Here is a 23,625-nt window from a genome sequence, read left to right as displayed (position 1 = left end):
AGGTGCTCGGTCCCACAACAGAAAGCATAACTGCTCATAGCTAAGTCTGCAGCCTTCCTCATGCTGCAGCAACAGCAGTGACTAGGGTGCTACAAATAGTGCCCTGTCACACTATTCCAATTCACTGACTTATTCCTGCTGCAGGAAATAGTCTTCAGTGTAGTCAAAACATCCATCAAGAATTTTGCTATACAACCACTTGAGTATTTCTGTGGTAAAGATCTTTTTAGTTTTTTAAACTATTAAGAACAGATGATCAATTAAAATCACTTGTGATGGAGATCAACATTTCCTGAGACCTCAATGGTAATATGCATATGTGCAACATATTTATGGTGATATTTTCCTTCAGCAGTTATAGAATTCTACTATAACTATATAGTATTGAATGACCATAAAATGCACAATATCAAAATCTTTCAGAAAAGGACTGTAGTTTCTTCTGAAATCTGTTATTCAAAACTAGACAATTTTTATTTTGTAATTCTTGTTTGCAGTAGCCTAATATTTAAAGAAAGGCAGAAAAGGCTTACTTGTTGACTCTACAAAACTGTTGGCAACAATTAAACTGTTTTTTATGAACCTAAGTAAAAAGCTTTTAAACTTCAATAAAAACCCTTTAGAAATAACAATAGCTTCCATCATTATCTGTCTGCTTTAATTATATTCATGCTACTTATATTATTGCTTTTAAGAGTTGCTTTGTGCAAAGGAATACTAGGTCGAATCTTTATAACGGAGATTCTATTCAAAGTATAGATCTGTTTGGAAACTGATGTGCAAGAAAAGAAAAACAAATTTAAAAGTAATTTAAAAAACAAACCATCTTTCATCCTTCCTCTAACAGTATCCCATTTATATAAGCGATTGTGACACTCAACATTTGTGGCAGGATCATAGCGTTAGCGATAGAAAAAATGTACAGCTCTACAGCTGTCATTCAGTTTGAGTGCTGTAATTCCCTTACCTGACATCCTAACTTTTCCCCTTGTCAAATCATCTAACTGTGGGGATTAGACACAGGACTAGATCACAAGTTGGAGTATAGTCTTTTCCACCAGAATTAACTTCAGTCCATTGCATGAGTCAGCAGGCTGGTTACATAGTGGAGATATTTGCCTTTGCAATTATGCAGGTTTGCTCACATAGGAGTGAAAGAGGTTTTGTTTAAAATATATATATATATCTTACATCTACACCAGGTGGCAACACAACATGCTGCTCTGTCATGAAGCTGCATTTGAAAACAAATTCTTCCAGTACACTGGAGTTACTGTAATCTACACAGCATAGGAGGAAAGACGGTTTTAGTCTGCGTTTTGTTGATGGTAGTGGCAAAAGACATTTCTTGCTGAAGTCTGCACTAGGGTCAGACAGGCAAAGAATGCCCTCTGTCTTCTCAATTTCCTGGAATAAATAATTGGGGTCAAATCCTGGTAATGTTACCAAACCCCAGGTACAACAATTTTGCAGAGTTCAGGGATGAAACCCCCAGACCCAACTAACCATGATATTATTACAGATGGGTCATGGCCTCTTAATAGATGTATATGCAGGAGGAACAGTTGTGGTCTACTGCTCCCATTCCGCTTGCGTTTTGGCCTAGTGGAAATACACTGTGTATGACTGACCCACCATAACCCTTGACCTACCCACAATACTCTTTGCAATGAGTAGCTGATGACCACTGCAGAGCAAAACTACAAAGGATAAGCAGAGCCATTCCATACACCTCTGTGAATACATTATTTGCTGCCTGCCCTTTCCCCACATGCACCTCTCTGGCTTCTTTGCTCTTCATAAAAGGGCTGCAGTGTTTTAAAAAGGACCCTAAAAGCTTTGTATCTAGATGGGGAATGATTTCCCCGGCTCAGGCACTATGGAATACAGTCCTAAGACTACTTTTCCAGGATACCTTCACAAGCCTCAGTTTAGGGAGTGGGTTTGAGGCTGCAGTATACCGAAGACTACTGAATCTGACCCATGCCCTTCCTGGCTTGTGAAAGAGAGTCATAAACAACTAATGCCATTTCTAACCAAAGTAGCCAACCTCTCATTCAGAAGGGGACTATTCCCTTCCCCTTCCACCCATGCAATAGGCTGACCAACACTGAAGAAACCCACCCTGGATACATCTGTCCTAGACAATCACTGCCCAGCTCAGAGAAGCTAAGGAAAGGCCAATGACAAGATCTAACTGAAGCCAACATTCTAGACACAACAATATGAATTCAGGCCAGGACACAGAATTTTTCAATTCCACTTTAACGGCACTGATGGATTATCTTCTCGGTCAGTGGATAAAGGACAGACATTCGTTCTTACCTTGCTAGACCTCTCTGCAGCATTCAGCACTGTTGACCATGAGATTCTGCTGTTTTGCCTGAAGAAGGTGGCAGGAGTCCAGGGTAATGCAATAAAATGGTTGAGTCCTTCCTAGATGGACATTCCCAATAAGTAGTGATGGGAAACTGAACCTCCACCTTTCACTTGTAGAGTCCCACAAGGATCAATTCCTATCTGGTCCTTTTCAACATCTACATGTAACCACTAGGTGAACTAGTCAGAGACTCAAGGTGGCCCAATGTTTGGATGAAGAACAGATGGCTGAAGCTGAAACCAAGCAAGACCGAGGTGATGCTTGTGGGCAGAAGGTAGTATTTTGAAGAGATTGGGGAGACACTCTGCCTGCATTCATTGAAGATACAGACCCACAATTGGTCAGTTCAGGCCCCTGCAGTCCCATCTAACCCTATGATTCTATAATTCCCTGCTGACACTGAACTCTTATATAGCAGCATCCACAAGTAACTCTTCCTATCATCTCCAGTTAGCTGAGAAACTCCATCCTTTGCTGGTGGATGAAGACCTGGTCCCAGTTATACTTGCTTTTGTCACCTCTTCACTGGATTACAGCAATGAAATCCAACTGGGCGTGAAGCCTTCAGCAGTTAGAAAACTCCAGCTAGTACAGAATGCTGCAGCACATCTCCTCAGGAGTGCAGGCTACTGGGAACATATCAAACCTGTCCCCTGCTCTCTACACTGGCTTCCCATAAAATCATAAAACTGGAAGGGACCTCAAAAGGTCATCTAGTCTTGTCCCCTCTAATCAAGTTTCAGGTCTCAATCCTTATCTTCAAAGTGCTCACTGGCCTGGGCCCAGGATACTTGAAAAACCATTTAAAACTCTAGGGCGTTGACCATGGTCAACAACTCTGCTCCTCTGGCAAAATGGAACTCTCAACAATACAAGTAAAGTTCATCTGTACAGGAGACAATTTTCTCCAGAGACAGTCCAAGATTGTAGAACTAAGGATCATCATAAACCTCACTACTTTCTGGTCCAAGTGCAAGGTGCATTTCTTTGGCCTTGCCTTCTAATGTGTGCTAAAACACATTGCAAGAGGTATATTTATATTGAAAAGAAAAAGACACCCTACCAAATCAAGGCACTCCACCGCATGTGCTTCTCCCTTTGGGAGAGGATGGGAACACCCCAGGACCAGGAGGGTGCTTTATAACTACTTTAGCACCCTCTCTGTTGGGCTGCAAATTCTCAAAGCATGCTGTTTGTGATGCATTTTGGATCTGTAGAAGTTTCTAGAATTTGGACTATAGAGAACTTTTTTCACCTGTGACAGTGACAAAAAAGGCTAGACTAGTGTGTTTTACCAATACTAAATTAATTCCGTTTTCCCTCAAGATTTTACACAATTTTATCAGCTACCAGTAAGGGGAAAAGGTCTTCTTTATTACTGGTATGGTGATGAACATGTTAGATTCTCAGCTTTACCATCCTCTCTTTTCAAAGCTCTTCAAATGAAGTCAAGTTAAATGGTCCCCAGGAACTGATGTGGTGGAAATATGGGTTAAGACTAATTAAATCCTACCTTGTTTTAAGATTGTTATCTCAAAGTAAAAAAATCATTTAATGAGATGACCCTTGGTATTATAATAGTGAACATTTATAACATCTAAAATATTAAACAAAAATTACTTTTATAAAGTATTGTAATTATTTTCTTAAAAAATTGCTGCCACCTAATTAATAGAAGAATTCTACCCATTTATACAGAGAAGCTCCTTTTCATCGTAAGACTAATGACCAGATTTCTGTCTGTGAATAAAAGGAGCTGCTTGAGTTTACATAAAAATGACCTGCAGACAAATTTTCAAAAGCAGCCATTGATTTTGTATGCCTCTGTTTTGGGGTGATAAGGTACGTGAGGTAATATCTTTTACTGGACCAATTTCTGTTGGTGAGAGAGAAGTGTTTAAGCTTACACAGAAGTCTTCTTCAACTCATTCTGTTTTGGTGGGGGAAGCTGGAGACATTTTGAGCTTAACTTCTCTGGAGCTTAACTTCAACTAGAGTTAAGGGTCCTCAGATCTTCTGGTAATCAACCCCAATCTTTCTCAGTCTGGGTGCCCAAATCAGCAGCCACTTGTGAAAATGTTGATATGAATGGGCTAAATTTCTGGACTAAGCTAGCACAATTCCAATTAAATTAAATTGGGGCTGTGTCTGCTTATGCCAGGCTGAGTTGGATCCAATGTGTTATGGACAACAGAAAAGCACAGAGAAATGTAAAGCTGAGAAGGAAGATCTTTTCTTAAAAAAAATTAAACTTGTACTGTGCTATACATGCAATGAACATAAAAACAAAAATGGAATTGTAGGTGTTTAAATAGTAAGCTTTTGAACTATTCAAAAAGTCAAATAAAACAAACTGGTACATGAGCCAAATTTAGGAAGAACATTATTATGAGACATAGCTGAAAAGAGGAATAATATATAATCTGATGACTGGGCCGGGGGGGGGGGGGGAAGAGTTTTAATTAAAATAAAATAGAGTAGAATAAAGTGATTATAGGAAGTTGTTACAGACCTACAAGACAGGAGAAGGCAGAAGATAAAGACGTGTTTATGTAGATAAGACGTATAGAGTGTGACAACATTGATTATGGCAGAATTTCAATAGTCTTGACATTGATTGGAATAAAATTAATAAATCACTAATAATGGAGTGGGAGGCATGTTTGTATTGGGCTGTTTTATACAATTTGTGAATTAACCAACACACTTGGAAGCTGCTGTTGTGAGAATTCCTAGGAAAAGAACGGGCTTTGATTATTTCTTGACCACGTAAGCTACTAGTTAAAAATTCTTGGCAAAGTTTTCTTCTCAGGATGTGACACTAGCAGATTAGCAACACAATTTGGAAACACAACTCTTATCAGCACATGTATTTTGATTTTTTTTTTTTTTTTTTTTTTTTTTTTTTTAAAAACATGCATCAGCTCAATCTCTTGTTATGTGACACGTAGGAGCGGGCCTTACTGTAGTAATGCAATCATATTTTAAAAGGTAGTGGAGCAGTTAGAATGTGTCAATCCTGCAGTCATACTGAGAAGAACATGAACAAAATAGTAAAATATTGGAGGGACATGTCCCCTTCAACTCTGCAGGAGCTACCTGTATTCCTTATTCACACAAAGGTTTCACTCTCTGGTTTAGTTTGTTCACCATGTTCAGCTTCTAGCAAGCACTAAATACTGTTGTACAAAACAAAAACATTCACTTGCCATCATTCGTCTTTTAGCGATGTTTTCCTTTTATTAATTGGAGAGCACTCTCAGTCAATGGCACCAACACCAGCACTGCAACAACTTACAATTAGTTCTCTGCTTCTATTTTTCAGGACCCTAGATAATTTCATAACTACTAGTATGTTTCACGCCAGATTTATTTAACACAGCAGAGACCAGCTATACATTCATGCTTGCTTATTTGTATGTGCTAGGCTGAGGAGCAGCAGCAGCCATACTGCTAACTGCCACAGCAACAACAACCCAGTGTAGCCCAGGAAAAGGCGGAATAAGGAAAAGTGCAGCTGTTTGCTAGGAGAGTGGCAAAGGAAAGAGGCAGGGAGGAGAACTGTGAGCATTCCATGTGATTTTACTTTGAATGGACTCTTAAAAGCTGTGAAAATGTAGTGAATATTTCTAATTCTAAAGAAAGCGTCTGCTAAGATGCAGGAAGAAGGAAATAGAATATGAAAGCTAGCATTCAGTTGAAGGTGAACTATTCCTATCTGTTCTATTAATTAACTATAGAGATTGCAGTTTTAAACTCCTATGACAGTCTTAAATTCTCCTCTAAGCACATATTCACAAAAGCCTAATTCAACATTAACGTGTGAGAATTCCCTTTGCAGCATGCATAAGCATATCATCCATCTGGAGATAGGCATGAATGTTCTCCCCAGATCTCTTTACCTCTTAGATAATTAATGACTGTTCGCAATTAAGTCAAAACAAATATTTTTTCCCCAGGCAAAGTTATAAAAACATTTCTTGTAGACTATGAACGCAGAGCCTTGCTCAGATGTAAAGATTTCCCCTAGAGGCATTTGTAATGAAATAAAAGTCCCAGAAATGTAAATGTGACCGGGGGGGGGGGGAATAAATAAAAATCTACAGTCCTACCTGATCCAAGAGTAGCATTTCTCAGTTCTGTCTTAATCATGATTTCTCTGGCAAGAATAAATTGATAAAATACAGTTTAAAGGGATGAGTTCTTTTGATATCCCTTCAAAACCCTGTTATGGAATTCCAGTGCTAAGTGGGTCTTCACAGTCAGTCCTGGAGAAGCTTCTGCCCTAGAACAGCCCTAGAACTGTGCACAGTTTTTCCTCTATAAAGGGAGCTCTTTTCACTTGTCACTTTAGTATGGCTTTTTCACTTGTAGAAACAGCTTCTTTAGTAAAGATCATCAGTTCTCAGTAGCAGCTGTAATTACAATAGTTTCCTAAATGGCTTTTTTTTGGCGGGGAGGGAAGACTGCGGCCTTCACTCTCTGGAACCTTTTCCTCTCTCCTCTCATTGGTTACAGAGTTTTAACATATAGTCTTAAGAAACCTGAAAATTGCATGGTTATTTGTGGCTAAACTCTCTCTCTCTCGTGTTTCTATCCTGTTTTCAGTTCAAGCCTCTAAACTAACTAGCAACTAGATTTTCTCTGTTGATTTACTGCATAGATTACTTATTGAGTAATCTAGTTTATCCACTGAAAGATGCAACTGTGTGCTAGTGACATCTCCACAGTGCTAGCAGAAATTGCAGAGTGAAATTGTCTATCTGTAGTAAGTATGGAGCTTATGTTACACAAGCAGTGAAAGTTCTACATTTTAAAAAGCAATTTAAGATTTTAGACAGAGATCATTACTTTTTAAAATGTCAGGTTTCAGAGTAGCAGCCGTGTTAGTCTGTATCCTCAAAAAGAAAAGGAGTACTTGTGGCACCTTAGAGACTAACAAGTTTATTTGAGCATAAGCTTTCATGAGCTACAGCTCACTTCGTTGGATGCATCGAAAGCTTATGCTCAAATAAACTTGTTAGTCTCTAAGGTGCCAGAAGTACTCTTTTTCTTTTTAAAATGCGTGACTTTACACAAAATAAAAAGAGTCTACCTCTTCAAAACATTAGCAAACAGATAAATGTGTTTAAAAAAAACAAGAACTTGATATTGAACAATTGTTTAGCATCTGCATTTACAAATGAACTGTGCAAGTATTGGGCAAAACTGGGAATTATTTTCTGAGAGAACAGAAAGACTAATTCTGTGACACCACCTTGTGACGGACGTACTGTTAGACCCGCAATAGAAGTTTTCTTACAGGATGGAGGACCAGGCAGATATTGGACAAAGTGTTGTTATAGAATACTTTAAATGCTTTTTATTGATTACAAAACAAACTTTACTCACTCCGCATTCACACCCCAAACATACTATACCAGAGTCCAAAGGTCAGAATGGTCCTGGTGGCCAGTCGAGATTTCTTCCAATCATAAAATCTTAAGATGCGGGGAGTCAGCAAAAACCACATCTATAGCCACACGGGTCTCTAATAAACAATAAACAACTCCAATTTGCAAAAATCAGAGGCAACCATTTATAGTCCATTCTGTCACATCATTGGTTCTTTGCCTTTGTTTACTAGGCTTTCTACCCACATTTCCAAAGAAACAATCCTGGGTGGGCTACCATAATTCAAGGTGTTCCATTTACTCCAATTCTCATACAATTTTATATCAGTCCAGCTGGTGTCATTTCCTTTTCTGCTAATTTTCTGTATTTTTCCCAAAACATAACAAAATTGTTTTTGCACAAATAGTTCTAATAGTTCTTAACCTTAAATTCTTGTTTCAGTTGCCAACTTGCAATGCACGTATTCATGTCAAGCACACGCCATTCATACTAGGCCTCAATAACCTATAATATATTACATGAATCACTATCTATCTATCCCAACAGTACCAGGCCTTCATGGCTCCTGCTGGAGGCGTTGCTGCTCCAGGAAGCAGTGAGGTCAGAGGAAAAGAGCAGCAAAGGTAGTCCTTTAGGCCAGCCTAGAGAAGCCACACTGGAGCAGCTATCTTGGAAGCTAAAGAGATCTTTCTTTTCCTGTTGTTTTATGGTGCAGCAGCCTCAGCTATTACCCTGAAAAATGAATTTTTGGGTGCCCCTAGAATGACCTGCCTATTGCTTCCTTAATCTGTCCTTACTGAGGTATAAATTTCCAGGATTGTTAAGGAAAACAGTAAAGGATACAGATATAACCTTCTGATAAAGTAATTGACACAGGCAGTATTCTATTTATAGATAAAACAAAGTATCTTTTTATTAATGTAACTAATGATCCCTAGTATAGTATATTCTAAAAATCCTAAATAAGGCACAATACCTTACACAAATCCCTTATTGCAAGTTTAAAGAGCATTCAAGCTACAATAGCATGTATGCTAAATGGTTATAAATGAAGTGCTTTGTTACAACTGACCAGTTTGCAACAAATCTCTGACAGCAGTTCTTAAAGTGCTTTGAAGTTTACATAGATAAATTGCAATTAACAGGATTTTATGCATTCTTATAAGCACACACAGGCTAATCCTATATACTATTCTACACTGTACTTTTGGTATACTATAATTAAAAATAGTAGGCTAACTTTATATATCCATTGGTATTCCTTTACATTATAGTTGCTGCCTGCCACTGCTTCTCGGCTCTGATCACTCAGCTTTGCTCTGATCAAGTCTTTTTTTCCCCTCTCTGTGGCAGCTCCCCTTCATCCATCCTTTCCATATCGCTCTTTCTCCAAATCCAATTCAGCCTGCTGGCCTTTTATGCTACACTCTGTCGCTCTCCTAAAATACCTTCCTATTCTTGTAAGCAATTACTTCACTTGCACATGCTCAATGTCAACCTTTACCTCAGAGCTATGACTGATGGATCTGATCTTTAGAACTAGTTGTAACAGGTATGAGTGTGGTTCTTCTTAGCATAAGCACAACGTGACCACGATTCATCACTGAATTTGGTCTGCTGGTTGGATCGTTAACTTCCCTGGCCCGGGAACTAATGGGGTGAGACATGAACGCTGATCCATCTCCCCTCTATGAGTGCACTGTGGCTAGTCAGCTAGCTAACCTCTCTCTTACCTTGTACTGCACATGCTCAGTAGCTATTAACTTTTTACACGCTCACTGCTGTTGTTTACCTCAGAGTGATTCTGGTGACCCCTACACACACACTTGGCCTTTTGCCAAGTCTCCATCTTGGAAATTCTGGGTTTTCTGTCAATTGACAAAACTTTTCACCCTATCTCAGGACTGAGGATGCTTAAGATCAGCAGCTCCCATCTTAGGGTGGAGTAGTTCCTGCTTGTTCAGAAAAAGAGATCAGGCAGACAAAAATGGAGGCTGGAGAATTTATTTAGTAACACAGCATGTGAAGCTATGACTGCCATTTACCGCAGTTTTTGCATTAGTAAAAATCTATATCCTCTCACTTAGTCAAATATCCTTTAAAAAGTGAAGAAATGCTTTTTTTGTGCTATTCCACTTTCCCAGAACTCTCACCAGTCCTTTCAGACTATATTCTTTCATTTTGAGGCATCTCAGTTCTTCATAAAGAATCTTTCTATCTGTGTAATTCTCCCTGCATTGCTATAGCAAGTACTCAACTGTTTCTTGGACTTTACATGTGTTGCACAACCCACTTCTGTGCTTGTTCAGTAAATATATATTAAAATTCAGGCCATAACAAGTTATCACTGTAACTATAGTTACTTCACTTCTATCATTGCTATTAAATATACCTTTATCCTCAAGTTTAGGATATATTAAAAAACAGGTGTGCCTCTCTGGCCAAAGGAACTTGAGTAATAAGCAGAGTTTGTTTTCTGCCTGCATTTTGCATAGCAGGGTTTTCAGGGAGAGAGATCACCTAAGAACCTTAACCCTAAGATAAGGGTGAAGATGAAGGGACAATATAGGAAGAGGCCCAGGTAAGAAGCAGCAGCTAACCTAATTGAGAAGTGCTGTTTATAGGGTCCCTGCATTGGAAGCTAGAATAGTAGGTAACCCTGGGTTTGCTTACCAGTCACAGATAAAATTGCATAAATCCTGTGACTGAGTGGGCTACACCCATGTGTCCTCTTGTGGCCAAAGTGCCTCTGCCCTGCCCTTTATTCTCCCTGTTCCAGGCTCTTTTACAGAGACTCCACACAGTTGTTTGTCCAATTACCACCCTTACAGTGATATAGGTTTACTCAGACAATAATATAAAAGCAAAATTCAGAGCCCAAAATCTGTCCCAAGGCATGGCTCTTACCTCAGAGCCAGGGTGAGCAAAAAGGTTCCTTCATCAAATCCTTTCCCTTATTTATGAGTTTGTAGGGGGTGACCTGCCTCAACGTTCAGCTTGTATCTGTCACGCTTACAGCTTATTCCCCTGGAGACTTTCCAGAGTCAGCTTCCTCAGACAACTGTTTCAGCTTTCTTATAAGGAAACAGCTGCTTGTGTTCCATTCTCACACCAGGTGTCTCTGGTTAGGTCATTTAGCAAGCTTGCTCCAGGCATCAAGTCTCCTACAGGCAGCTCTTTCATTCCTTTTGCTCTCTTATAAATCCCACAAGCTTACCTGGGAGCTTGAACAAAGGGATGAATTTAAAGGACCTAGAGCTGAGGCTGAAGACCCTAGGGAGGGCAGATAAAGAGTCTAGTAAATAAACAATCTGATCCCCCAGAAGGGGTTCATTTGGACTTTGTGAGTTGGCCGGAGGCCCAAGCCACTGAAGACCCACCAAAGTTGGCTGGAAGCCTACAGAGGGCACCACATGCAAGAAAAAGACTGTGATACCTTGCCACTCTGAGACATGTCATGGGTGAGTGCCTGATTACGTGCTTGTAATCATTATATACCTCTCAATATCTGATTTCTCCAGTCCTTGTCACACTATACATAACAGTTAATGTCAAAAAGCTAACGGCTAGTAATGCTGATGGTAGTAGGAAACCTAGCTTAAAGCCATCCTCAGACTGATGAGTTATGGAGTCAAATAGTATTCCTCTGTGTTGAAATAAAGAAATTAGTGACATTAACAGACTTAAGAGGAAGGTCAGCACAGGTCTCAGGGGAAAGAGAGTATCTGTGATGTATAGTGTTTGGGAATAGAGGAGAAAAAGTATGACAGATGGAATAGAGAGCCCTAGAAATCCCTGAAAAAATAAACAGTCTGGATAGAGACACAGGCAGATGCAGAGAGGAGAGAAGGAAAGTGCCTGTTGCCCAGAGTTTACTGTTATAGCCACTGGGTAATGATTTTGGGTATAGAACTTCTCTGGACTGTCCAGCTGTAGTTGGGGGAAGAAGTCATGGGGAGGTTTCTTCTTTTGCTCCACAGGCCATGTTCATGTCTGCAAGGCACAACACAGTAGAACCTCAGAGTTATGAACATGTTGGGAATGGAGGTAATTCATAACTCTGAACAAAACTTTATGGTTGTTCTTTCAAAAGTTTACCAGTGAACATTGATTTAATACTAGAGTTTTGAAACATTACTATGCAGAAGAAATATGCTACTTTCCCTTTATTTTTTTAGTAGCTTATGTTTAACACAGTACTGTACTGTATTTGCTCTTTTTTTCTCTCTCTCTTTTGTCTCTGATGCTGCCTGATTGTGTCCTTCTGGTTCCAAATGCGGTGAGTGGTTGACCGGTCAGGTCATAACTCTGGTGTTTGTAACTCTGAGGTTCTACTGTATTCCAAACCTACTACTCGAGAGCATTAAGTTGGGAGATCAGCCACCACTACAGCTAGTATCCTCTGGCCTAAAGGAGGCATAGTTTGTTAGTTAGGGGTCATGGTGAGACCTGTTCTGCTTTGTGTGTGCTATCATCATTTGTATACCTGAGAAGGGATTACATGCTGCTTCAAATTATGTAAATTGCACCCAACTGTATGTTTCCTTATCCATACTGGCTATAGTCAGGCATCATATCCTCTGCTGATAGAATGGTTCAGTGCCCACCATGCAGCTAGTTCTGCTATGTTCTGCCCACTACTATGATGAGTAGCGACCTACAACTATTATGCCTTACGTAATAGTAAGGTAAGTTGTTAGAGATGCTTTATTAGAATTCTCAGAAATCTGTTTATTTCTGGTGAGACTCTTGTAGCCTGTGACATGGTTAGTATGGCAACATCATTATTTACAATAGGGCCTAAGGATACAACAAAATATTAAAGAGCACTTAGTTTCATATTAGCTAAGACTTGGTAACTCTTAAGGGATCTAGAAGTGAGCATGTCTAAAAATAGCAGCTTGATTAAAGACAGCAAACATGATTTCAGGAAAGAAAGGTCATGGTTCATGAATGCTGACTTTTGGGACTTTCTTGGCATATTGCTATTGTGTAAGGGCAGACAATAAAAATGCAAAAGACATTATGGACAATAATTTAGAAAACACCAAGAGAATTTTCTGTGAAGCAAGTAAGGTGCAGCGTTATGGAGGTCTAACAGGAGCAGATTCTATGAAGACAGAAAGTGTCAACTGATTAAAGAGCTGGACACAATAGTGTTTTTCTCTGAAAAGAGGTCATTGTGAGGTATAGCAGGAATCAATTTTGTATCATTATCTTTTTATTCTAACTATGTCATTTAGGCCCTCAAGATCTGTTATTGTTTCTATTTGTGTGTATGCGTTTATAAGATTTTCATAAACTTTATTTTTCAGATACATTTGGGCATTTTAAAGCCACAAGCCTGCCGTAAAATTTTGAGCCTTCCCACTCATTCGAACATTAAAATCAGCTTCATTAAAAATATTGAATTGTGTGAGCAGTAAACCAAGATCATAATCTGTATTGAACTCCTTGATTTTTTTTGATTAAATAAGACAAGATATAAAGGACTGTAATAATTTTCTGTGCATAGTCAATGTGTTTTTCCACCACAACACACATCCTAAACACCCAACAGTCATTTTCATTTACTTGGTACATAATATTTATTGTCAAAAACTGCCTAATTACTGAGTTTTGTTTGTAAAACTAGAAGCATAAATCTGTCTTTTTGGTAAAAAAAAAAATATATTTTTTGGTCTGATTTTTTATTTAAAATATTGTTATAATTGTTTATCCAAGACACCTAGACAATTAAGTAAACAATATACTGTAAACTGCAGTCTGATTATGTTGCAATACAGATAATATATATAGTGACTAATTTTAAAAAAAAAATCACACCTTTTATGTTTTAAGGGACGCGGGGGAGGAGGGGTGGTCAGGGTGCAGACTCTGGGTGGTGCTTACATCAAGCAGCTCCCGGAAGCAGCGGCATGTCTCCCCTCCGGCTCTTATGTGCTGCCCCATCCGCAGGTATCGCCACCGCGGTTCCCATTGGCCATGGTTCCCGGCCAACAGGAGCTGCAGAACTGGTGCTTGGGGTGGGGGCAGTGTGCGGAGCCCTCTGGCTGCCACTATGCCTAGGAGCTGGACGGTGGATGTGCTGCTGCTTCCGGGAGCCGCACAGAGCCACAGCAGGCAGGGAGCCTCCTTTAGCCCCGCTGCACCGCCGACTGGACTTTTAACGGCCTGGTCAGCAGTGCTGACTGGAGCCGCCAGGGTCCCTTTTTGACCGGGCATTCCGGTCAAAAACCAGACACCTGGCAACCCTATTCCTCCTCCTCCCTTTCTTCAGGAATGTATTGTCGATCTCTCCTGTTCCTTTGGTAAGTCTGTTCTTCAGGAGTGACTATTTCATATGCCCTCTGAGCCATTGCACAGGTAACTGTTGACTTTTGTTCCCAACAATTTCCATCGTATGTGCACACAACATCTTGAGGCTGTAAAGGCTCTAGTTCTTGTGACCCTCAGTCATAGTGCATTTTTTGTTTTTCTTATCAGCTTTCTTCAACCCTTTTACATCACGGTCATTGTTAACATCATCTTCTGCAAAATTAGGCAGTCTTATTTTTAGTTTTCCATTGAACAGAATTCCTGCAGGAGACAACCCACATCTCAAAGGTGCTACCATATAGTTAAGCAATGCCAAGTAAGGATCTGAATTAGATGCTTTCACATTTTAGGAGCCTCTTTATTATTTGTATACCCTTCTCTACTAGACCATTTGGCTGTGAGTATGTAGGACTCTCTGTAGTATTCTTAAACTCATAGTCTCTTGCAAATTTCTTGAGTTCATATCCTGCAAACTGTAAAATGTTGTCTGACATTACACCTACAGGAATACCATGTCTAGCAAATATTGATTTAATGGATGTTATGCATACTTTGCCGTGGTGTTGTCCAGTAAAGCAATCTCTGGAAAGTTTGAGTAATAATTTAAAATTAAAACATAATCTTTGTCAGCATAATAGAATAAATGAACACCAACTTTATTCCAAATTTTTAAAGCATAGGCTTTTTCAGAGGTGTAGGCTGTAAATTTAACATTTCACATTTAACTGCTTTTTCTATATCCTCATTCATTTGATGCCAATACAACACATCTCTGACCCTTCTGCATTTTTCAGTTCCTAAATGTCTTACATCCTGACATGCTTATTAGAACTTATGAAATACTTTAGGAACCAATTAATTGGTTGCCTCTAAACAAAATACCATCAGTCACTGAAAGTACTTCTTTGAAGTGAAAATATGGACTAGGTATATGGTGTCCAGGCCAACCTACTGTTATAACTTTGATCAATCTTTGCAAGGTTTCATCCTGTGCTGTGACTTCTGCAAACACAGTCCATATTTTGTCAGAGACTGGGTAGTGGTGTTTTGTTTTTTGTTTTTTTGGTTTTTTTTTAAATAAGGTTCACATGCACTATATCAGATTCTGAATCATTTTCTGCTACAATATTGTCAAAAGCTCTAGACAGAGTGTCCGCTACCACTAAACCCCTTCCTGGTTTATATTCTATCTTCAAATCATAAAACTGTAACTGAAAAAACAGTCTCTGTATTCTGGGAGGACTATCAGCCAGTCCCTTCTTTGCAACAGATATTAAAGGCATATGGTCTGTTTCAGCGATGCCCTGTAGATGAACACATGAAATTTCTTGCAACTGTGCACCAAAGCTAAAGCTTTCTTCTCAATTTGTGCATATTGACATCCAATTTTAGTGAGGGCCCCAGAAGCGTATGTCACTGGTCTCCAATGTTCTTTGTACATTTGTAGTAACGTTGCCCTGAGGCCTGCCTTTGAGGCACCTGTGGACCCCTTAATCTGTCACTTGCAATCATAAAATCTAAGGACTGGAGTCTTCTTAATTATCTGTTTCAAGTTTTCAAATTCCTTGTCTAGATTGGCATCCTATGTCCATTGATTATTTTTTGCAAGAGTGCTCTAAGGCAGTGGTTCTCAAACTAGGGCCGCCGCTTGTTCAGGGAAAGCCTCTGGCAGGGCGGGCCGGTTTGTTTACCTGCTGCGTCCACAGGTTCGGCCGATCTTAGCTCCCACTGGCTGCGGTTCACTGCTCCAGGCCAATGGGGGCTGCGGGAAGTGGTGCAGGCCAAGGGATGTGCTGACCGCCCTTCCTGCAGCCCCCATTGGCCTGGAGCTTTTGCCGGGACCAGGTCAGGAATGCTCTTCAGAACTTCTGTTAAGTTAGTAAGTAATCTAGCTAGAAATGCGTTAGATTTCCTTTTGTTTAAATGGCTGGTAAATAAGCTGTGCTGACTGGAATGTATATTCCTGTTTTTGTGTCTTTTTGTAACTTAAGGTTTTGCCTAGAGGGATTCTCTGTGTTTTGAATCTGATTACCCTGTAAGGTATTTACCATCCTGATTTTACAGAGGTGATTCTTTTACTTTTTCTTTAATTAAAATTCTTCTTGTAAGATCCTGATTGCTTTTTCATTGTTCTTAAGATCCAAGCGTTTGGGTCTGTGTTCACCTATCCAAATTGGTGAGGATTTTTATCAAGCCTTCCCCAGGAAAGGGGGTGTAGGACTTGGGGGGGAAGATGTCTTTCCCTGTTCTTTGTTTAACACGCTTGGTGGTGGCAGCATAGGGTTCAAGGACAAGGCAAAGTCTGTACCTTGAGGAAGTTTTTAACCTAAGCTGGTAAGAATAAGCTTAGGGGGTCTTTCATGCAGGTCCCCACATCTGTACCCTAGAGTTCAGAGTGGGGAAGGAACCTTGACAGTAGGTAAACTCCTATCCATGTGAGTCTGTTTTTATTTTTGAGGTATATTTGTGCCAATAATCATTGTAACTAATAGGCTGTACATCTTGCAGGATTGAGAATCAATAAAATATGATTAAACAGGTTCACTGAAGAAGTTGCTGCTGCAGCTCATGTTTGCTGCTCTGTTCCTGGATTCTGCTGGCTCACCCATTCATAAGGCAGCATATTCTGTTAATGAGTTGCAAGAAGTGCCATTTAAGTAAAACTAATTGTATTAGTGCATATGGTTTTACTGCCAAGTTAGCATACTGGAAATTAGAGTAAACTATAATAGATCATTTTAAATCTTATTAAACTCTTAATGCTGGAGTACAGGAAGAGAGAGGAAAATTGGGAATTGGATTGGAAGTTTTTCAAAGCCACTGTCCAGCCTGGTTCAGGTTTCTCCCTAATTGGTTACTCCTCTCTATCTGTCCTTTGCAAGTTAAACAGGACACCAATACACTAGTTTACATGAAGAAAGAGATCTTCTGCCCTGATCCTGAGAAATATTGATTCCCTGCAAGGTTCTGCATTTTGTTGTAACCCACTGTATCACCTTTAATTTGACGCAGGTGCGAGTTGAAGCTTGCAAGCACTGTGCAGGATTGGACACTTTATTACCAAAAGACCAGGGAAGTAATTCTGTTTTAAAAGCTTGAATGCTGGATAATGGAGCAATATTTCTGTTTTTTTGTGCCTATGGATTTTTGAAAAGCCGTGTGTTGTGTTCACTTCATGAATGTTTCATGCAGAAACGTTAGTGAGGGAAATCCATATGATTATGGTTTAAGGTTCGATGCAGTAGAAGTAGAACTGCTGTTGATGGGCTGGCAACTCAGCATTGGATCTTGCAATATCTTCCTGAAAAAATAACCTCCGTAAAGTTGTGCTTTAGCGTATTATGAAAATCAGTTGATAGAAAGTTCAGTTTCTTGTTATAATCAAAACCCCTTTATTTAATACTTGCTATTGAAATGGAGTAAGGATATCTGCTCTGTTCAGTGACTAGAAGTACCCATTGATCTTTCTACTCATCAGGAGGTTGTACTCTTGACTGATGGTACAGTTAGGCAGCCAGTTTTTAAAGTCACATTAGTAAAGTCTTATTGGTTATACAGAACACTGCTTTTTAAAATAGAACTTCTGTGTATTTACAGAGACCTAGTATTCAAACATGTTTTTAAATACATTCACGTCTTCCTAGTTTTCTCATTGTGTTTTCCAAAATAGCATCACCTGAGTTTCAGCAGTGTATAAAGGCTGCTCTTGAGAACTGGGGCCCCATTGTACAGTTAGACCCTGTTCATTCATGTATTGAAAAGCCTGTCCCAGTGCCGGAGAGCTTACCATCTAAGTAGATCCTCTTTGAAATCAGGTGAATTTTTAGTTTTTGTTCTCCCACATCCTTCTGCGGTTATCATGCACCCTTTCCTTCCATGTTACCCATAGTCAGACAGGGTTAAATGGGTAATCTTTTTAGTGGGTGAAATTCACTCCCGTAGAGGGTCACCATTAGGCCTATGCACCACTTAAGCACCACTTAAAATAAATCTTAAATGGAACTAGAAAGGCACATAGGCCTTGTGCTGGCCCTTTGCACAGGTGTGAATTTCACCCAGAAGGAAGAGATTGTTTTACCCATACTAGGGATACAATCCTGGGCCCGTTAATATCAATGCAACTTTTGCTGTCAACCTCAATAGAACCAGGATTTCATCCCATGTGTCTCAGATATAAAAGTTAATGTACTGCCTGCTTCTTAAGATCTGCATTTTGCTTGACTTTTTTTTTTAAATATTTTTTCTAAATTCGAGGATCAATGAATGGTATATTAAGATTTCAGGATGCGTATTATCACCAGTTTGTTAATCACTAACTGTAAAGCAGTTTCACCTCTGAACTGAAGTTTTTCCTGAGCTGCAATATCTTACAGAGGTATTTAGTGCTTTTCCTGTTAAAATTCTTTGGATAGATGGCAGTAATCTTGATCTTGTTGACTTAAGTCCTCCTCCATTCAGTTTCCTGTAGGCAGTGCAATGGTGTCGTTCTGTGTGCAAACTATATTTCATTTGCAAAATTAAACAAAGCCTGGAACATTAAAAGGTGGATCACTGTCTGATTTAACTATTGGTTGAATTGTTTACACTGTGAATAAACAATCCGATAAAGATGCGGATGACACCACTGCTATTGCAAGAAATCTGGAATACTCGTCAATTATTACAAATGAGTAATGACTCCTCTGCAGTGTTTCATAAAAATCTGTGGTCCCTTTGAGGAATAAAGTGACATCTGTCTAGGGTCTCATTTGTGAGTTAACCACAGGGTACAATGTACAAGATTTCTGTTCTCTATTTATCTGGATGGCTTTCTAAAGCTAGTGTAGTAGTTCAAACAGAAGTGATGGGTTTGATGCAGGAAATATTGGGGTAAGTTCTCTGGCCTGTGTTATGCAGGAGGTCTGAGTAGTTGATCATAATGCTCCATTCTGGCCCTAAAATCTATGAATTTCTTTGTCCCTTTGGGGAAAAGACCTCTCCTCTCAATAGGTGTTTAGTCTTCACTAAACATCAGTTTTTGAGTGTGCTATATTCAGTATTAGTCAGTCAGTATTATTGTTCTCCTTTTTAATAGGATCTTCTACAAATGGCAACTCTTTAATATTTCTTAACATAGTGAATTCTTTTAAATGACCCACTAACTTCCTTTTGAGGGTTCAAGTATCTTCTCTGTCACAGACTTCTGGTGTGATCCATAACAAGTCACATTGTCTTTCTGTGTCTGAGTTCCCCACTTATAAAACAAGGAAAATAATACTTCCCCACCTCAGAGGTTTTGTGAGGATGAGTACTTTAAAGGTGCTTACATGCCACAGAAATGAGCCTTATAAGTAAGTCTATGTTGATGTCCCTGAAGTCACGGAATCCAGAGATACCCCTTGACATTTCCTGCTTCAGCCCCTGGAGCCGTGGGACTGGAGCTGGCAGCCAGTGGGGCCCCAGCAGGGTTCCAGCAATGGGTGACAGCCTCCTCCGGGTCCCCCTACAGGGTTCCAGCGACGAGTGACAGCCTTGCGCACATGGGGGGTGGGGAGGGGACCCAGCAGCTCCCAGCCACCTCAGGAGAAACTATGGACCTGCAGCAGCAAAAGTCAGACAGGTCACGGCTTCTGTGAATTTTTGTTTATTGCCCATGACCTGTCCGTGACTTTTACTAAAAATAACCATGACAAAATCTTAGCCTTACTTATAAGTACCTAAGATAAGAGCCATGATCTGCTTAATTTGTCTCTCTAATCACCTTAAAAGGTTGGTCCACACTCTGTTCTCAGTTGTACCAATGTAAATTCAGAATAATTCCACTAAAGTCAAGGGAATTATTCCAGGTTTGTACCAATGTAACTGAACAAAATCTCACCCTTAGTGTTCTAGATAGTAACTTTGCAACAACATAATTAAGATATTTCTCTGCTGGTGGAAGTTTTAAATGTGTTGCACAGCGAATGTCTAGACAAATCTCCATCTTTCTAGTCTAGATGGCTGCTTTCACTCTAGTTTTCTGAATAATAAAACCAAAGTTTCAGTAGTCTGTAACCACTTGACAAGGAGCTTCATAAAGGTAAAATAGAATGTTTGTGTTCTCCAAACTATAACTAGGGTTTATTTCTGCTCCACCTCAGTTAATCTGTGTACCAGCAGAGTAAACAGTGTGGTGGTTTGCAAATGTCATACTAGTTCCATGATTTTTTTTGTTTAATTTTGCGACGGGGGATTGTAAGGAAGGGATTAACTAAAAGAGAAGAAAGGGAACATTTTGTTTCAGGAGTCTTTTGTTTCTGTGTGAGTAGCTAGTTAATATCTAGGGAGCCAGTAGATGGCACTTAAGAATAAGTAGCATAGTTCCTGGGATTTGTAGGACCAATGAATCTATTTATGCTGCAGTCTCTGGCTGCTCTTTTCCTGAATCTCTTAATAATGTTATGGGGAAGTTAATAAAGAGGATAAGGGAGAAGAAGTAGTGAAGAAAAGGCAGAGGGCAGAAGGAGTGAGGCTGAACTGAAGTGATTTTGGAAGATGGAGCTGGGGTGTTAGGGCAAGCTGCCAGTCAGCCAGGGAAGGAAAGACCAGTCTAAAAACTTGGGAGGGGGAAAACAAACAAATACCACCTACCCTCCCCAAAAATCCAAGTTTCCTACTGCCCTATTGATGTCTGCTCCTGCTGGCTGGCTCTGCCCAAGAGTTTCCTCCTTTCTCTGGCCAGGGTAGTGGTAGCACTACCTGGCACCTGATGCCCTTGGAGGTATGGGAGGCTCGCCCCTGTGCAGTTCTGGCCCCGGGCAGTCCTGGGGATGAGGAAGTGTAGGTTAGGTGGAGGCTCATCACTTCCACATGCCGCCCCCCCTCACTGCAACTGCTTCTGTGTCTGCTCCAGCCTACTGTCTCTGCCTCAGGGCTAGCTCCTCCTGGCATTTCTCCCTTCCCTGAGCCTTCATGTCTGGGGGATGATTGGTGCTGCATGGGGCCTGGTGTGTTCAGATCAGAGGGGCTGGATGTGGGGTGTGTCCTCTGCAGAGTTTTGGGGCAGGGTAGGGAGGGTTAGTTCTAACCTCTCTTGTAACCACCCCATTTCTGCCCTCAGTCCTGCTGCAAGATGGCACTTCATGGGGCCTCGTGCACCCAGAGGGGAGGACTGGTGTGAGGGGAAAGTTGGAAGAAAAAAGTGGTAGAACAAAGTTTCTGAAGACTCCGTTTGCTGTTCTGGCGTGACCCTTTCTGTCTTTCTGGAGCTCCTGTCTCAAATGAAGCATAGCAGTCAAATAAGAAAGCAAAGCCCAGCAGTCATCCTTGAAGGAACCAAGTGGATCAAGAAACTGGGAAACAAAAGGAAGCTGTAGCAGCTGACTGCTGAGGAATCTATCTGTTCTTTACAATCAATTTCATCTCCCTTTAGTGGTAAGAAAATGATGAAATAGAGTTGACAAAAGCAGCCTTATGCTCTTTCTTCTGCCTTGCAGAGCAGAACTCAGAAATCTTTCTGGGGAAGCCCTTCTGGAGCAGAGGCTATCCCAGCCTGGGGAAGTGAAATGTTGGCATTTACCATGTGTAACAAATTGAAAACACAAATAAAATGTTCTTGATTGAAAATGTGCAGCTGCAATGGTCCAGAGTTACTGTCCCCAGGGAACATGTCCCTCTGTAGAAGCATTAGTAAGTACTGCATTAACTTTAATGCTTTTGAAAAGATGCAGTTGGCCGTGAGATGGAGCAGGACATCTCAAGGATTTGTGTTATGTGCAATGATTTAGGAGATTGAACTTCTTCCTAGTAGTGGAAGAACAGATTTTTAATAGTGACCTTATTGAGATTAATTACCCTTTCACTATGGATTGCTAAAATTTGATCCACATAAACCCTTTATTGAGACAAAAATATAGGAGAAACAAGAGGACATAATGCAAAAATGGGAGTATATAAGAGTAGAGCTTAATAGAAATACATGAAAGAAGTTGGCAAAATAGTCACTGAAATAAGAAACATTAGTGTATGCAAGAGGACTAGATTTAGAAAAACAAGCCAGAAAATAGATACTGGAGGATATGAAGGGGTAAGAGCCTGATACATGAATGTAATAATTATATTATTGCTTTGTAATATCCAAGATAATTTTTTCTCTTCTAATCCAAAAGAACTGTCTGATAAAATTTTAATAAAGGACTATTCTTTTTTAAAAAAAAGAAAATCTAGCTGAAATAAGAAGAAAGGTCAAGAATGGGAATTTTCTGTCTGAACATAACTGCCACAAAATCTGTGCCTAAAGGGCCAGAGTTGGGCTCTGAGAAATGCTTTGTGCTGGAGGAGAACTGGGAGTGGAGCACGTCAGTAGAAGGAATTTTGGCTGAGTCAACCAAAATTCTTCTTGGGGCCCAGGAGGAGCACGTGCCGGAGTGACAGTCTTGCTAACCTTCCAAAAGGCATAGTATGCACTCAGGTCTTTGTCAGGTGGACTCTCCAGACCAATGTGAAGAGGGTGGGTCCATAACCATGCTTCTTTTTGGGAACCTGCAATTCACAGCCCAGTCATGCCTGGCTGTTATGCATGATTTGAGGACTTCAGTGACTCATCTAGAGGTTAGGGGTCTATTACAGAAGTGGGTGGGAGATGTTCTGTAGCCTGCAATGTGCAGGTCAGAGTACATAATCATGATGGTCCCTTCTGACCTTAAAGTCTATGAGTCTAAGGAGTAAAGGGTCCTTGTGACCTCAACCAAGTGATGCACTCCCATGCAGACCCAAGCAAAATTTAGCCGAAGTGTTGGCTGGGGAATGGATTTCTTGATATCACTCACTATTTTATTTTGATAATGCACCTAACAAAATCAAATTATGATTGATTTAAAGGGCATTTATTTTTTAAAAGCATGATCATGAGTACGCATGTATATCCTATTAGTCATACAATATGCAATGCAATTAAGTGCTGGGCAATGATTAGGCAGTGTAGTATCTTTGCTCCAAATTGTACACTGTCATTATTATTCCTGAGGCTGCAGTTCTGTTTCTTCAGTCTGATTCATTCTGAGTCATACAGAACACATCCTCATTGAAATGGGGGGCACAGCAGAGAGGGCTGTCGTGCTTGTTCTGCACCATTAGGTAATTGTTTGAGTCTTTCTGCTGGAGATGTGTGTTGTGCAGGCAGTACAAAGAGACTAGAAGAGTGTAGGCGTCCGTGGGAGGATTCAGACTTGGGAGGGGGGGAATACCCAGTCATATTCTACTGCAAAAAACTTTGACTTGAGCTCAATTCTGACAAACTCACCAGTATTTCTAGTGTCACAGTTTGTGGACAATAATTCAAGATGTGAAAACTGTTGTTGGTACACAACAGACCTGCCACAATTCAGTGAAAAAGTAGAGTTCTAGTGGTAGAGAATTGGGACCTGATTCTGATATCTCATCACTTTTTATGCCAGTGTAACCCCATTGGCACTGGTGAAATTGCTCCTGAATACCACTGGTGTGAGAGAAATCGCAATCGGGTTCATAGTCATTTTGGTGCTTTTTATGGGTTCACTCAACGCTTTCAGTCCCAC

Source organism: Chelonia mydas, chromosome 5, assembly GCF_015237465.2.
Source record: "Chelonia mydas isolate rCheMyd1 chromosome 5, rCheMyd1.pri.v2, whole genome shotgun sequence".
Lineage (NCBI taxonomy): Eukaryota > Metazoa > Chordata > Testudines > Cheloniidae > Chelonia > Chelonia mydas.
The sequence above is the reverse complement of the archived record's forward strand: the minus strand, read 5'-3'. Positions refer to the sequence as shown.